Source organism: Nansenia antarctica, assembly GCF_963989245.1.
Source record: "Nansenia antarctica genome assembly, chromosome: 5".
NCBI classification, from domain to species: Eukaryota; Metazoa; Chordata; class Actinopteri; order Argentiniformes; family Microstomatidae; genus Nansenia; species Nansenia antarctica.
The window spans coordinates 3,103,404-3,120,903 of NC_137690.1; the positions used below are offsets into that span (position 1 = coordinate 3,103,404).

The following is a 17,500-nucleotide window of genomic DNA, read 5'->3' on the forward strand; positions in this document are numbered from 1 at the left end:
AGGCTGTGGATGAGCTGGGCGGCCAGGTTCTCGTCCCGGCAGGCCAGCAGGCAGTTGACCTCCTCTGCGATGCGTCCATTGTAGAGCAGGCTCTTGGTGGTGGTGGCGGGGAGGGGGGAGGGCAGGGGGGAGCTGGTTCAACACTGCCACACAGGAGAGGGGGGGGGAGAGGGAGAAGGGGTTAACCAGGTCACGCCGAAATCGTAGCCTAGGCTAGCAACCTCTTCACTACACTGGCTCCCCGCTGGTGGAATGAGCTTCCCACGGCTGTCAGAACTGCAGAGTCACTACCCATCTTCCGCCGGAGACTGAAGACCTCCATCTCTTCAGGCTACACCGTAACTGCTCCTCCTGAGACATCTACTACCCCCCCAGCACTGTGTCTCCTGAGACATCTACTACCCCCCAGCACTGTGTCTCCTGAGACATCTACTACCCCCCAGCACTGTGTCTCCTGAGACATCTACTACCCCCCAGCACTGTGTCTCCTGAGACATCTACTACCCCCTAGGGATGCTCCGATCTGGATTTTTGGGGCCGATACCGATCACCGATTTTTTTCCTCAAGATCAACCGATACCGATTTTTTTTTACAATACATAACTGTAGGCCTACTGACTGGATAGCCTACATATTTTTTGCTTTTTAGACAAAAGTTTTGATCCATTAGGCACCAAGCAAACGCAGACCCATTTTTATGCAGCACTGTGTCTCCTGAAACATCTACTACCCCCTTTGTACTGTTTCTCCAGTGTCTATAAAAATAAAAAAAATCACGACGACTGCCATTGGCCTCTGGCCTGAGCTAGATTACTCTTCCTGCTACGACTGGTGGATTGATGATTCACTTGCTTAGTCAAATGTATCGATTGTAAGTCGAATAAGGCGTCTGCTAAATGCCAAAAATGTGAATGTAAATGTAAGCAAGATATCTCTGGGTCCGTAAGATTATCTCAGGACTCCAACGGAAAAACCACCCCCATATTTACCACGCTGGCTGCGTTCGTAAGTTCGCTCTGAGAGCGCCGGAGCGCACACTGACTGGGTTCCATGTCATAAAGGGGACCATGTGATTTGATTGGACAAAAGAGGCATTCCATGAGTGAGTGATCAGATTTCCCAGAGCGAATTTACGAACGCAGCCTGTGTGTTTGGCTGAGTGTTGGACTAGTAAGAATAGCTGGTCCGACCTTTAACCAAATATAGTCATACAAACTTTAATGGAGACCCCCCTAAAGCGTTTTTTTATTTTATTTTATTATTATTTGTTTTTCAGATTTTATCCCTTTTTCACCCAATTTGGTAGCCAATTGAACCCAACCTAGCATCCAATTATCCCCTGCCTATTGCGAAGGATCCGCCGCACGACCCCGTGGCCGGCAGTCCCAGAGGAGGCCGCCAGGCAGACTAGCTGACTGGCTCCTCGAGCCCAGCACCGTTATTCCGGCACCCCGGGGGCGCTGTTGCGCGACGGATCCTTGTCCGGAAATACTCCTATACCGCCCTCGGGAGCGGCCGCCCAATATGCCGCTCCCCGTGTGTGCCCCAGCCATATCCGGATCTGGCGAGCTGGAATTCGAACCCAGTCCCCGGTGGGCAGCTTGCACTAGTGGCCAGTGCTTAGACCGCTACACCACCGTGGGGCACCTAAAGCGGTTTTTAAGACCTATATTGAACCGTCACATATCATTTACCGGGTTCCTACAAGTTTCAACAAGTCAAATCTAAGACCTTTTTGAATAGAGTTTTAGACCTATTCGCGACACCCTATGATAGCTTTTTGTTGCATATGTTAGCTTCGTTCGCTAATAATTTCTTGGAAGAGGGAGGAGGGAGGAGAAGGAGGGAGGAGGGAGGGAGGGTGTTGGAAGAGGGAGGAGGGAGGGAGAAGGAGGGAGGAGGGAGGGAGAAGGATGGAGGAGGGAGGTGGACTTACGGTCAGTGAGACTAGCGATCCCAGCGAGGGTGGTGATGGGAACATGAGGCATATCCCCATTCATGCTGAAGGTGGGGCGGGCGGGGGGGTGGCGATGCTCAGGTACCTCAGGGGTCTCGACCGCGAGAACCAGACCTCACATCTCCTACGACCTGGAGGAGGAGAGAGAGAGAGGAGAGAGAGAGGAGGAGAGAGAGAGAGAGGTGGGGGAGGAGAGAGAGAGAGGAGGAGGAGAGAGAGAGGGGAGGAGAGAGGTGGAGGAGGAGAGAGGTGGAGGAGAGAGAAAGGAGGAGGAGAGAGAAAGAGGAGGAGGAGGAGGAGGAGAGAGAGAGAGAAGGAGGGCGGGGGTTGCAGTTAGGAGATCAGGTGAAGACCTAAAAAGAGTCAAACCACTATCTCGTCAACAAACGCACTGGAGCGCGTGAACCGAGGCACTGGTACCCTACGCTTCATCCACACGCAGAACTTCAGTGCGTCTGACAGACAGGTGGGAGGCTGGCGGAGGGAGGGATCGGAGGATGGACAGAGGACGGCCTCTAATGAAGGACAGGCTGTAATGGAATCAAACACGTGGAATTAAATCCCTTGTTGCGTTCCTGCCCGTCCTCCTCTCGCCCCCCGCCAGTCTCTCTCTCTCTCTCTCTCTCTCTCTCTCTCTCTCTCTCTCTCTCTCTCCTCTCTCCTCTCTCTCTCTCTCTCTCTCTCTCTCTCTCCTCTCTCTCCTCTCTCTCCTCTCTCTCCTCTCTCCCCTCTCCTCTCCCCTCTCCTCTCCCCTCTCCCCCCCCCCCCCCAGCCTCCTAATCCTCTCTGCAGCCCTAAAGTTACTGAACGAGCAGATGATCCGTTTCCTGTTTAACTGGTTGGCGAATATTGAAAATAATGAGCGTGAATATGAGTACGGTAATATGGAATCTCTCTCTGTGCCTCTCCAGCTTTTGTCATGACAACAAACAAGCCAAGCGTTAAAAAGGGGACAGCTCAGCCTACGGTTCATGTTCAGGTGGAATATCATCCCAGTTGATGAATTGTTGTCCTCGTATGCCAATAGTAAAAAAATAAAAACAAAATAAAACATTCTTCATCATTCCGACGCCCCTCTGAGGTAGCGGTGTTCGAATTACACGCCAAATACCTCCTCGGAGGAGGAAAAACACTTCAAACGAAGTTTGTTAGCGAGTTACGCTAGGAAAAGGACGAAAAGGACGACAAGAGTTGAGGGGCAGCTGTTTGTACACAGACAGAGACCACTCGGTAGTCCAGTGAGGGTCCAGTGAGGGGGGGGGGAGCTTTGGCTGCTGAAACCGAAACCAAAACAAAGAGGTTGTGTATAGTATGTAAGAGTCTACAAAGACAGGAAAGAGTTCCAGTTATGTGCAAACGGATTATGGAGACGGTAATTGTTTGATTTTTTTCAATAGAAAGCACATACAACAAGAACAACAAAAAGCATTTTTCAAGCGTAACTCGGAAATAAACTTTGTTTGAAGTTTCTCTGAGGAGATTTTGGCACGTAATTTAAACTGTGTCAATCTGGGGAAGTTGGTATCCCGTCTCTTGCAGACGGCGCTGCTAACTGTCAGCCTGTATACATGTCGAAGTGTCCTTGGGCAAGACACTAAACCCCAGAATTGCTCCCAGTGAGCGGGCCGGCGCCTTGCATGGTAGCTTGCCTACCTCGCTATTGGTGTGTGAATGTGCGTGTGAATGTGTGAATGAGAGGCCGTTGTAAAGAGCTTTGGAATAAGGCGCTACGTAAGTCAGTACATTTACCGTTTTACATACCAGAGAACTGGAGAGTCTGTCCCTACTGACCTATGAGGAGAACTAACAGTGAAATGATATGAAATTAGGCCGTACCCTTTAAAACAAGGTCTTGCTGACTCATAATTGACGCAGTCAGGTTGAAATACCTTTCAGTGGAGCTCTCTGCTTTCTGGGTTTGGGCCAATAACATTTCAGGAAAACGTCCTCAAGTCTGTGGAGAAAAAAACAACAACAACAATCAACAACAATAATAACAGTTACGAGTTTTTGGCTTGGCTTGGATTCGTCACACACAAGTAGTACATTGAATGAAAATCCGCAGAGATGTTGACAAACTGTTTCCCCAGTGACTGAAACGTAACCTTAGCGTCATACATATTCATAGCGCAACTGTGCATTACAACCTCTCATTTCATGTAGGCTGTGCTTTGCTAAGATGCAACAGTGCAACTGGGCACCAATCAAATCACATCAACAACACGTTCCCGCTATGCATAATTCACTACCAGTCAAGCCTTATGAATGGCAGAACAGTATGTCCCGGGCTGTGCATTAGGCCTGCTGTTGAGTCTCACCCACCCACCCATCACTGCATAAGTACTCTGTCAAAGCTGAGAATATCTCAGTCATAGACACCACCCCCGCACCCCCCCCCCCCCCAAACAAATGCAACACACTTCCCAAATAATTCTCCAATGAAAAACCGCTGCAAGACAGAGAGAGCCATAGACTTAAACAGTGCATGAGCGCTACTAACTGTACTGCTAAAACAAAAACAAAAATGAGAGAGAAAAAAAAGGGGAACAGCACAATATAGGTGACGATGGATGTGCTTTCGTTTGGTGTATCACCCAAGCTGTTGTGTAAACAGTCCACTCCAGACCATTTCCTGATGCATTACTACTCCTCTACTCTCACTATCTATCTGGTTAGGACTGGCTGACAGCTGGGGAGCTGACAGGCCTTAGAGCACAAAGGAACAGATGTACGTACACACACACACACACACACACACACACACACACACACACACACACACACACTGCACCGTGGTGGTAGTGGTGATGGGGGGGAGAGTGTGTGTACACGACTCTATCATATCTTATACCTCTAAACTATACTGATGTTTACAACACTACCTTTGCACATACTGTATATTACATAGTTACCTATCACTACCATTCCTTGTTCTATTTATATATCATGCTCTTATATCACTATGTGCACTTCTGGTTGGATGCTAAACTGCATTCCGTTGTATAGCACTTAATAGTACTCTGCGATGACAATAATGTTGAATCTAATCTAATCTAATCATATCATGCAATGGAGTTGTGTTTGAATTTGAAACACCGGGGGGAAACAGCCTTATACATGTGTGTGATGGGCTCATTACATGGATTTTGACTCCCAGTGAAAAGGTCAACAACGTTCTTCAGCTTAGCGAGCTGATCAACTCAAAACACGGTGGTTGCAAGCTTGCATAAAAGTGTCTCAGTAGCTACAGTGTCTCAGTAAGTACAGTGTCTCAGTAAGTACAGTGTCTCAGTAAGTACAGTGTCTCAGTAACTACAGTGTCTCAGTAAGTACAGTGTCTCAGTAAGTACAGTGTCTCAGTAAGTACAGTGTCTCAGTAAGTACAGTGTCTCAGTAACTACAGTGTCTCAGTAACTACAGTGTCTCAGTAAGTACAGTGTCTCAGTAAGTACAGTGTCTCAGTAAGTACAGTGTCTCAGTAAGTACAGTGTCTCAGTAAGTACAGTGTCTCAGTAACTACAGTGTCTCAGTAAGTACAGTGTCTCAGTAAGTACAGTGTCTCAGTAAGTACAGTGTCTCAGTAACTACAGTGTCTCAGTAAGTACAGTGTCTCAGTAACTACAGTGTCTCAGTAAGTACAGTGTCTCAGTAAGTACAGTGCTTCAGTAAGTACAGGACACCCACTCCGATGCAGGTCAGATTAGACAAGACAGCAGAAATAGCAGAAATACACAACACACAACAGTCGTTTTCCGTGCAGGTCAATGACGCTAGCAGTTAAGCTAAGCTAAGTGTGTAGCTAGTAAACGCACCAAGTATATTGATGCTAAAATAAACATCATCGTAATAATAATAATAATAGTAACAGTAAGCGGGTAGCTAGCTGACTACGTACTCTGACGGACACCAGTAGGTCAGGGCAGCTAGCTGGCTAGGGTGAGATTATAAGGTAAAACAGACGAGGATCTTGTATCAAACAGCAGAAAATAAATCAATATGAACCTCCTCTCCTCTCCCCTCCCCTCTTCTCCCCTCCTCCTCCTCTCCTCTCCTTTCCTCTCCCCTCCTCACCCTCTCCTCCTCCTCCCTCTCCTCCCCCCTCCTCTCCTTTCCTTTCCTCTCCCCTCCTATCCTCTCCCCCCCTCTCCTCTCCTCTCCACCCCTCTCCTCTCCTCCTCTCTTCCCCCCTCCTCTCCTCTCCCCTCCTCTCCTCCCCTCACCTCCTTTCCCCTCCTTTCCTCACCCTCCCCTCCTCCTCCCCTCTCCACCCCTCTCCTCTCCTCCCCTCTCCTCTCCTTTCCTCTCCCCTCCCCTCCTCACCCTCTCCTCCTCCTCTCCTCTCCTCTCCTCCTATCCTCTCCTCCCCTCCCCTCTCCACCCCTCTCCTCTCCTCCTCTCCTGCCCGCCTCTCCTCTCCTCCCCTCCCCTCCTCTCCCCTCCCCTCCTCTCCTCTCCCCTCATCTCCCCTCCTCTCCTCTCCCCTTCTCTCCTCCGCCTCTCCTCTCCTCCCCTCCCCTCCTCTCCTCTCCTCTCCTCTCCCCTCATCTCCCCTCCTCTCCTCTCCCCTTCTCTCCTCTCCTCCCCTCCCCTCCCCTCCCCTCCTCTCCCCTCCTCTCCCCTCCTCTCCTCTCCCCTTCTCTCCTCTCCTCTCCTCTCCTCGGGCTGGACAGATGACAGGCCTCCTCTACAAACCCTGCTTTAGAATATCGCTTTTTAAATGGCTAAAATGATTAAATTATGATTAATATAATGATTGAAGCACTTTGAGGAGCTGCAACGTTTGCAGGAACGTTTATGTTTTTCAATAAAAGTGATTATTATTATCATTATTATTATTATTATTATTATTCTGACTGCGCCTCCATGATGGCTAACTTAGCTGTGTTGAGCTACGGGGCCTGACTAAACCCTGAAACGCGCTCTGGAAAGCCGTTCCCTGGGCCGTTCATTGTGTCCGACAGCAGCTCGGTGACAGACAGGTCTGCTGGGTACTGGGTGGCATACAGAACATACAGAAATACAATAAATACATCAACGCGTTAACGCTCAGAGGCTAAAAACACTTTAGGAACGAGCAACTTTTTTCCCGTCACGCAATGTTGTTTTCCTGACACCCCGTTCTGTTCAATGTAAAAAAAAAAAAAAAAACGGCATATTTCGATTCCATCCCAGCGTTTACACCCTCCCCCTGAGCTATGCTAAGCTAACGGAGGCTAAATCACAACACGGCTGGCTGAGTGGGTTAATCTGCTCACCTGAGGACAGATACACAGACAGATAAGATACACAGACAGAGAGAGATTTGGTTGATAAAAACATTCACAAGTGTTATAAGTTCATAACGTCTTAACGTTTACCTGGTGGTGTTTAGCTACGTTTCAGCAGGGGAGGAGGGGAGGGTTGTAGTGTGTGTCTCTCTCTCTCTAGCTCCCCCTTTCTTCTCTCTTCTTCTCTCTCTTCCTCCAGAGAAGCTCGGTTGAGTTGCTAGTTCCACCTAGCCTGGTTAGGTTAGCTTAGCATAGCGGCGCTATCAACAATAATCCGAGTTCGGGCAGATTCGTTCCTTCTTCTTCCGTCTCTACGGGGTTACATAGGGATGTTTCGGGGGGGGACATCCGTCCGTTAGAGGCTTTCGCTCGGTCTAACCCAATTTTGGGCCAATTTCGCTTTCTAAAAATGAGAAAAATATCATATGACGATTGTGTCGCGGAGATCAATATAATCACAGGGGTTCCTCCTCCGTAGAACAAAATGCCGACCGGAAGGAGAGCCACCGTACGTTCGGAGAGTGACCGACCTAAGGGCTGCGTTCGTTAAAGGAGCGCACACTGTCCGGAGCGCACACTGGGTTCGACGTCATAAAGGAACCGAGTGATTTGATTGGACAAGAGGCTGTGGGTGAGTGCTGATCAAGAGTTCCGGAGCGAGTTTACGAACGCCACCCCCCCAAAAAATCCAAAGATATCTGGAGTGACGCCCGATGGAGGGAGTCCACACGAAACGCCACCTCGGAGCGTTCGCCGCTAGGTGGCGCTGCGCACCAAGCTTTGGGAAAACCAAAATGACAGCTGTCAAATAAAATATAATACATATTTTTACGATCCATCGTCTCTGTCTTGTTGTTTTTTCTCCTCCACCACCACCACCATCTCCTCTCCTGTATGATACATATCCTGAAATATCTTGATAGGTGTAGGGACTATCAATGTAATCCACAGTGTTGGGGAAGCTACTCTGAACATTTATTTTTCTGAAGTAATTTTTTCTGATTGGGGCAGTCCCACTCATATTTTTCCTTTAATTGGACAGATACAGTGAAGGCAGACAGGAAAGTAAGGAGAAGGAGAGAGACAGGGCATGGGCCGGATTCAAACCCACACCGACATGGGCATGTGCACTGGCAACCGCAGTGCTAGACTTGATTGATTGATTGAATTGATTGAAAACTTTATTAGAAGGTTTGCAGAAGTAGGTACATGAAAGTACATATTACATACAAGGTCAATCTAAAAGGACAAAAACCCAAGAAAGCCACTGGCTTATTTCAATTGGGGTCCTTGATTTTAAATTCATCGTTACATGTAAGACAGACATAAGAAAAGAACTAGTACTATCTACAAGATAATACAGACAAATAACTATTACTATCTACAAGATAAACGTACATCCATCATGGGAAGAACAATACAACAAAACATAAGGTATGTACAGCGGGTAGGACAGGTGGGGACATACACCACAGGTGGGGGCGGGGGACAAAACACAAAGTATGTACAGTGCACAAAGTATGTACAGTGGGTAGTTCGGGTCTTTTAATCTGATTTTTGTTTTTTAGAGGGTCCAGTTACGGATTGCAGCCTCCTGTAAATGTTTTTTGAGAGTGGTTTTGAAGGTGGGCAGTGTTTTGCACTCCTTTAAGATTATAGGAAGGGCGTTCCACATCTTTACTGCATAGTTTGCAAACGAGTTTAAACCCTTGTTTGTGGTGCAACGCGGTTGAACGTGGTTCGTGGAGCTTCCTCTGGTGTTGTATGTGTGGACGTTGTTCACTTTTTGGAAGTATGTTGACAGGTACTTGGGTGTCTTTGTGGTGTAGCGTATCTTGAAGACCAGGCCCAGTGCAAGCTGCTGCACTCTGTCAACTACTCGTAGCCAATCAAGGCTCAAAAAATGAGCAGCGGTTAGATGTGTCCTAGGGTTGAGGCCTAGCAGAAGCCTAACCAGTTTATTTTGGGCTGTCTGGAGTCTTGTTTTATGGGCCTTTGTGGTTCTATAGTACCATGATGTTACGGCATAGTCGAAGTGACATTGAATGAGAGCTCCTGATAGGGTCCTCAGTGTGTTTTTACTGACAAGTGAGGATATCCTGTACAATAATCTAGTTCTATGGTTCACTTTTTTGATTACTTTTGCTGCCATTTTATCTCCGGAAAGATTTGCCTCTAAGATGGAGCCCAGGTATGTAATATCCTCTTTTCTTGTGATATTAATGTTACCCACTTTTATTTTAAAATGTTCAGCCTTTCTGAGTTTAGATGGGGATCCGTATAGGATGGTTTCAGTTTTACCTAGGTGTATTGATAGTTTATTGTCAGCTAGCCAGATGCAGATTCTACTCAGTTCAGTGCTTAGCGCTTTTTCCACCTGCAATATGTCCCTGTCAGAGACCAGCAGAGCCGTGTCATCCGCGAACAGGAACAAATTGCAATTACATGCTGATGACATGTCATTCACATATATTAGGAACAGTAAAGGTCCCAATATGCTTCCTTGTGGAACGCCGCAGGTCACTGGGAGGGGGGGGGACAGTGTTCCGTTCACACTAACCACCTGTTCCCTCCCCTCTAAGTAGGATTGCATCCAGCTCACCGATGTTCTATCGAACCCAATTGCTTTCAGTTTATCTAACAATATGTGGTGATCTACTGTGTCGAAGGCCTTCTGGAGGTCCAGCATGACCATGCCGCAGTACTTGCCCGAGTCCACTTCATGGTTGATGTGGTCGTTCAAATAGAGAAGGCATGTGTCAGTGGAATGGGATGTTCTGAATCCTGATTGAAATTCATACATCAGATTTTTTTCGGTAAGGTACCTATCAACCTGTTCATAAACTATTTTTTCCATAAGTTTCGAGATGGAATTAAGAATAGAAACAGGTCGGTAGTTGCCTGGGTCTAATTTGCTTCCTTTTTTATACAGTGGGGTTACCCTTGCTATTTTAAAGTCAAGGGGGACGTGTCCCTGTTTGATGGAGAGGTTTATTATGTGGGTGATGATTGGGGTAATGGAGGCAGCTGAGTCTTTTAGAAATCTGGCTGGAATATTGTCATGGCCCGTGGCCTTTTCTGAGTGTAGAGCGCCTAGCTTTTTAAACACCTCATCGTTTGACACCATGGAGAGTTTAAAATCATCATTGCGTACACCCAGTTTATTGTAGAACGCACGGATGTGCTCTACACCATAACGCCCTGAGTGGGGTGGTAGATTGTTAACTAATTTAGTGGCTATGGTTGTAAAGAAAGTGTTTAAGCACTTAGCCACATCCAGCTTGTCTGTAAGGAGACCACTGGACTCATGCAACATGAAGCTACCTGTTTGTTTGTCAAACTCAAGCGAGTTTGAAAAGTAGTTAATCACATCGAAACTAGTTCATCCAACACACGTAACAGTCAGTTACTGAAAGATGACCAGTCCACGTGATAGAAATTATACAATTGAAACACTCTGAAATCACTGTGAGAGAGAGCTGAGACAGTGAGGCAGTTCAAGGGCTGGAATAGTAGTTAAAATCCAATGTATTCTTTTTTTCTTTCAGGAAAATGTAGTGTATAAAATGTAATAATAATAATACATTAGACTTATAAAGCGCTTTTCTAGACACAAGAACCAAAAAAATAAATAAAAGAAAGTATAGGGGTATAATTAATTTTTAGATTACTAAATCTAAGTCTAGGTGTCTTTGTAGGACAATCTACTCTGTATACCGCAATTACACCTAGATTTCAGATGGAGCCTATTACACAGCTACATTGCAAAACAAAGTAGTTCACTACTGGAAACACAAGGACCTGAATCAGTGGCCTGACAGTCTGCCCTGAGCCCTAATGTAACAAGTCTGCACTGACCCTAATGTAACAAGTCTACACTGACCCTAATGTAACAAGTCTACACTGGGCCTAATGTAACAAGTCTACACTGGGCCCTAATGTAACAAGTCTACACTGGGCCCTAATGTAACAAGTCTACACTGGGCCCTAATGTAACAAGTCTACACTGAGCCCTAATGTAACAAGTCTGCACTGACCCTAATGTAACAAGTCTACACTGACCCTAATGTAACAAGTCTACACTGAGCCCTAATGTAACAAGTCTACACTGACCCTAATGTAACAAGTCTGCCCTGGAACCTAATGTAACAAGTCTGCCCTGGACCCTAATGTAAAAAGTCTGCACTGAGCCCTAATGTAACAAGTCTACACTGGGCCCTAATGTAACAAGTCTACACTGGACCCTAACAAGTCTAATGTAACAAGTCTACACTGAGCCCTAATGTAACAAGTCTACACTGGGCCCTAATGTAACAAGTCTACACTGAGCCCTAATGTAACAAGTCTGCACTGGACCCTAATGTAACAAGTCTGCACTGGGCCCTAATGTAACAAGTCTGCACTGGACCCTAATGTAACAAGTCTGCACTGAGCCCTAATGTAACAAGTCTACACTGGACCCTAATGTAACAAGTCTACACTGGGCCCTAATGTAACAAGTCTGCACTGAGCCCTAATGTAACAAGTCTACACTGAGCCCTAATGTAACAAGTCTGTACTGGGCCCTAATGTAACAAGTCTGCACTGGACCCTAATGTAACAAGTCTGCACTGGGCCCTAATGTAACAAGTCTGCACTGGACCCTAATGTAACAAGTCTGCACTGAGCCCTAATGTAACAAGTCTGCACTGGACCCTAATGTAACAAGTCTATACTGAGCCCTAATGTAACAAGTCTACACTGAGCCCTAATGTAACAAGTCTACACTGGGCCCTAATGTAACAAGTCTGCACTGACCCTAATGTAACAAGTCTACACTGACCCTAATGTAACAAGTCTACACTGGACCCTAATGTAACAAGTCTGCACTGACCCTAATGTAACAAGTCTACACTGACCCTAATGTAACAAGTCTACACTGGACCCTAATGTAACAAGTCTACACTGGACCCTAATGTAACAAGTCTACACTGGACCCTAATGTAACAAGTCTACACTGAACCCTAATGTAACAAGTCTACACTGAACCCTAATGTAACAAGTCTACACTGACCCTAATGTAACAAGTCTACACTGGGCCCTAATGTAACAAGTCTACACTGGACCCTAATGTAACAAGTCTACACTGAGCCCTAATGTAACAAGTCTACACTGACCCTAATGTAACAAGTCTACACTGGGCCCTAATGTAACAAGTCTGCACTGACCCTAATGTAACACATCTACACTGAGCCCTAATGTAACAAGTCTACACTGACCCTAATGTAACAAGTCTACACTGGACCCTAATGTAACAAGTCTACACTGGGACCTAATGTAACAAGTCTGCACTGACCCTAATGTAACACGTCTACACTGAGCCCTAATGTAACAAGTCTACACTGGGCCCTAATGTAACAAGTCTACACTGAACCCTAATGTAACAAGTCTACACTGGACCCTAATGTAACAAGTCTACACTGGGCCCTACTGTAACAAGTCTACACTGGACCCTAATGTAACAAGTCTGCCCTGAGCCCTAATGTAACAAGTCTACACTGGACCCTAATGTAACAAGTCTACATTGGACCCTAATGTAACAAGTCTACACTGAGCCCTAATGTAACAAGTCTACACTGGGCCCTAATGTAACAAGTCTACACTGGACCCTAATGTAACAAGTCTACACTGAGCCATAATGTAACAAGTCTACACTGGACCCTAATGTAACAAGTCTGCACTGACCCTAATGTAACAAGTCTGCACTGACCCTAATGTAACAAGTCTACACTGACCCTAATGTAACAAGTCTACACTGAGCCCTAATGTAACAAGTCTACACTGGACCCTAATGTAACAAGTCTGCACTGACCCTAATGTAACAAGTCTACACTGACCCTAATGTAACAAGTCTACACTGAGCCCTAATGTAACAAGTCTACACTGACCCTAATGTAACAAGTCTACACTGGGCCCTAATGTAACAAGTCTACACTGAGCCCTAATGTAACAAGTCTACACTGGACCCTAATGTAACAAGTCTGCACTGACCCTAATGTAACAAGTCTGCCCTGGGCCCTAATGTAACAAGTCTACACTGACCCTAATGTAACAAGTCTACACTGGGCCCTAATGTAACAAGTCTGCACTGAGCCCTAATGTAACAAGTCTACACTGACCCTAATGTAACAAGTCTACACTGGGCCCTAATGTAACAAGTCTGCACTGACCCTAATGTAACAAGTCTACACTGAGCCCTAATGTAACAAGTCTACACTGAGCCCTAATGTAACAAGTCTGCACTGGGCCCTAATGTAACAAGTCTACACTGGACCCTAATGTAACAAGTCTACACTGACCCTAATGTAACAAGTCTACACTGACCCTAATGTAACAAGTCTACACTGACCCTAATGTAACAAGTCTACACTGACCCTAATGTAACAAGTCTACACTGGGCCCTAATGTAACAAGTCTACACTGGGCCCTAATGTAACAAGTCTACACTGACCCTAATGTAACAAGTCTACACTGGGCCCTAATGTAACAAGTCTGCCCTGGGCCCTAATGTAACAAGTCTACACTGACCCTAATGTAACAAGTCTACACTGGGCCCTAATGTAACAAGTCTGCACTGAGCCCTAATGTAACAAGTCTACACTGGGCCCTAATGTAACAAGTCTACACTGGGCCCTAATGTAACAAGTCTACACTGAGCCCTAATGTAACAAGTCTACACTGACCCTAATGTAACAAGTCTGCACTGAGCCTAATGTAACAAGTCTACACTGGGCCCTAATGTAACAAGTCTACACTGAGCCCTAATGTAACAAGTCTACACTGACCCTAATGTAACAAGTCTACACTGGGCCCTAATGTAACAAGTCTACACTGGGCCCTAATGTAACAAGTCTACACTGACCCTAATGTAACAAGTCTACACTGGGCCCTAATGTAACAAGTCTACACTGGGCCCTAATGTAACAAGTCTGCACTGAGCCCTAATCTAACAAGTCTGCACTGGGCCCTAATGTAACAAGTCTACACTGGACCCTAATGTAACAAGTCTGCCCTGGGCCCTAATGTAACAAGTCTACACTGGACCCTAATGTAACAAGTCTGCACTGGGCCCTAATGTAACAAGTCTGCACTGGGCCCTAATGTAACAAGTCTACACTGAGCCCTAATGTAACAAGTCTACACTGAGCCCTAATGTAACAAGTCTACACTGGGCCCTAATGTAACAAGTCTGCACTGGGCCCTAATGTAACAAGTCTACACTGACCCTAATGTAACAAGTCTGCACTGGGCCCTAATGTAACAAGTCTACACTGAGCCCTAATGTAACAAGTCTACACTGGACCCTAATGTAACAAGTCTACACTGAGCCCTAATGTAACAAGTCTACACTGACCCTAATGTAACAAGTCTACACTGGGCCCTAATGTAACAAGTCTACACTGGACCCTAATGTAACAAGTCTGCCCTGGGCCCTAATGTAACAAGTCTACACTGGACCCTAATGTAACAAGTCTGCCCTGGGCCCTAATGTAACAAGTCTACACTGGACCCTAATGTAACAAGTCTGCACTGAGCCCTAATGTAACAAGTCTACCCTGAGCCCTAATGTAACAAGTCTGCACTGGACCCTAATGTAACAAGTCTGCACTGGACCCTAATGTAACAAGTCTACACTGGACCCTAATGTAACAAGTCTACACTGGACCCTAATGTAACAAGTCTACACTGAGCCCTAATGTAACAAGTCTGCACTGACCCTAATGTAACAAGTCTACACTGACCCTAATGTAACAAGTCTACACTGGGCCCTAATGTAACAAGTCTACACTGGGCCCTAATGTAACAAGTCTACACTGAGCCTAATGTAACAAGTCTGCACTGACCCTAATGTAACAAGTCTACACTGACCCTAATGTAACAAGTCTGCACTGACCCTAATGTAACAAGTCTACACTGACCCTAATGTAACAAGTCTACACTGGACCCTAATGTAACAAGTCTACACAGAGCCCTAATGTAACAAGTCTACACTGAGCCCTAATGTAACAAGTCTACACTGGGCCCTAATGTAACAAGTCTGCACTGGGCCCTAATGTAACAAGTCTACACTGACCCTAATGTAACAAGTCTGCACTGGGCCCTAATGTAACAAGTCTACACTGAGCCCTAATGTAACAAGTCTACACTGGACCCTAATGTAACAAGTCTACACTGAGCCCTAATGTAACAAGTCTACACTGACCCTAATGTAACAAGTCTACACTGGGCCCTAATGTAACAAGTCTGCACTGACCCTAATGTAACAAGTCTACACTGGGCCCTAATGTAACAAGTCTACACTGACCCTAATGTAACAAGTCTACACTGAACCCTAATGTAACAAGTCTACACTGGGCCCTAATGTAACAAGTCTGCCCTGGACTCTAATGTAACAAGTCTACACTGACCCTAATGTAACAAGTCTACACTGAGCCCTAATGTAACAAGTCTACACTGAGCCCTAATGTAACAAGTCTACACTGACCCTAATGTAACAAGTCTACACTGGACCCTAATGTAACAAGTCTGCACTGGGCCCTAATGTAACAAGTCTGCACTGACCCTAATGTAACAAGTCTACACTGAGCCCTAATGTAACAAGTCTACACTGACCCTAATGTAACAAGTCTACACTGGACCCTAATGTAACAAGTCTACACTGGACCCTAATGTAACAAGTCTGCACTGACCCTAATGTAACAAGTCTACACTGACCCTAATGTAACAAGTCTACACTGACCCTAATGTAACAAGTCTACACTGACCCTAATGTAACAAGTCTACACTGGACCCTAATGTAACAAGTCTGCACTGAGCCCTAATGTAACAAGTCTGCACTGAGCCCTAATGTAACAAGTCTACACTGACCCTAATGTAACAAGTCTACACTGGACCCTAATGTAACAAGTCTGCACTGACCCTAATGTAACAAGTCTACACTGACCCTAATGTAACAAGTCTACACTGGACCCTAATGTAACAAGTCTGCACTGACCCTAATGTAACAAGTCTGCACTGAGCCCTAATGTAACAAGTCTACACTGAGCCCTAATGTAACAAGTCTACACTGGACCCTAATGTAACAAGTCTACACTGACCCTAATGTAACAAGTCTACACTGAGCCCTAATGTAACAAGTCTACACTGGGCCCTAATGTAACAAGTCTACACTGACCCTAATGTAACAAGTCTACACTGAGCCCTAATGTAACAAGTCTACACTGACCCTAATGTAACAAGTCTACACTGACCCTAATGTAACAAGTCTACACTGAGCCTAATGTAACAAGTCTACACTGAGCCCTAATGTAACAAGTCTGCACTGACCCTAATGTAACAAGTCTGCACTGACCCTAATGTAACAAGTCTACACTGAGCCCTAATGTAACAAGTCTACACTGACCCTAATGTAACAAGTCTGCCCTGAGCCCTAATGTAACAAGTCTGCCCTGGGCCCTAATGTAACAAGTCTACACTGACCCTAATGTAACAAGTCTGCCCTGAGCCCTAATGTAACAAGTCTGCCCTGGGCCCTAATGTAACAAGTCTACACTGGACCCTAATGTAACAAGTCTACACTGAGCCCTAATGTAACAAGTCTACACTGACCCTAATGTAACAAGTCTACACTGACCCTAATGTAACAAGTCTACACTGGACCCTAATGTAACAAGTCTACACTAGACCCTAATGTAACAAGTCTACACTGGACCCTAATGTAACAAGTCTACACTGGACCCTAATGTAACAAGTCTACACTGAGCCCTAATGTAACAAGTCTACACTGACCCTAATGTAACAAGTCTGCACTGGACCCTAATGTAACAAGTCTACACTGACCCTAATGTAACAAGTCTACACTGGACCCTAATGTAACAAGTCTGCACTGAGCCCTAATGTAACAAGTCTACACTGACCCTAATGTAACAAGTCTACACTGGGCCCTAATGTAACAAGTCTACACTGAGCCCTAATGTAACAAGTCTACACTGGGCCCTAATGTAACAAGTCTACACTGGACCCTAATGTAACAAGTCTACACTGGGCCCTAATGTAACAAGTCTACACTGGGCCCTAATGTAACAAGTCTATACTGGACCCTAATGTAACAAGTCTGCACTGAGCCCTAATGTAACAAGTCTACACTGACCCTAATGTAACAAGTCTGCACTGGGCCCTAATGTAACAAGTCTACACTGGGCCCTAATGTAACAAGTCTACACTGGACCCTAATGTA

General features: G+C 45.8%; 1 pseudogene across 1 annotated transcript in view; it reads right to left on the bottom strand.

Moving 5' to 3' along the window:
- The window catches only part of LOC308159174 (nipped-B-like protein A), a 68,705-nt pseudogene extending 61,130 nt beyond the window's left edge, over positions 1-7,575 (bottom strand). Inside the window, exons 1-4 of the transcript XR_013938026.1 lie at positions 7,315-7,575; positions 3,847-3,911; positions 1,937-2,088; positions 1-143 (exon numbers count right to left, since the gene is read on the bottom strand). The exon at positions 1-143 is cut by the window's left edge and continues 24 nt beyond it. The product of XR_013938026.1 is annotated as a nipped-B-like protein A (transcript). The remainder of the gene's footprint in view (positions 144-1,936; positions 2,089-3,846; positions 3,912-7,314) is intronic.
- Positions 7,576-17,500: the final 9,925 nt, after the last annotated feature.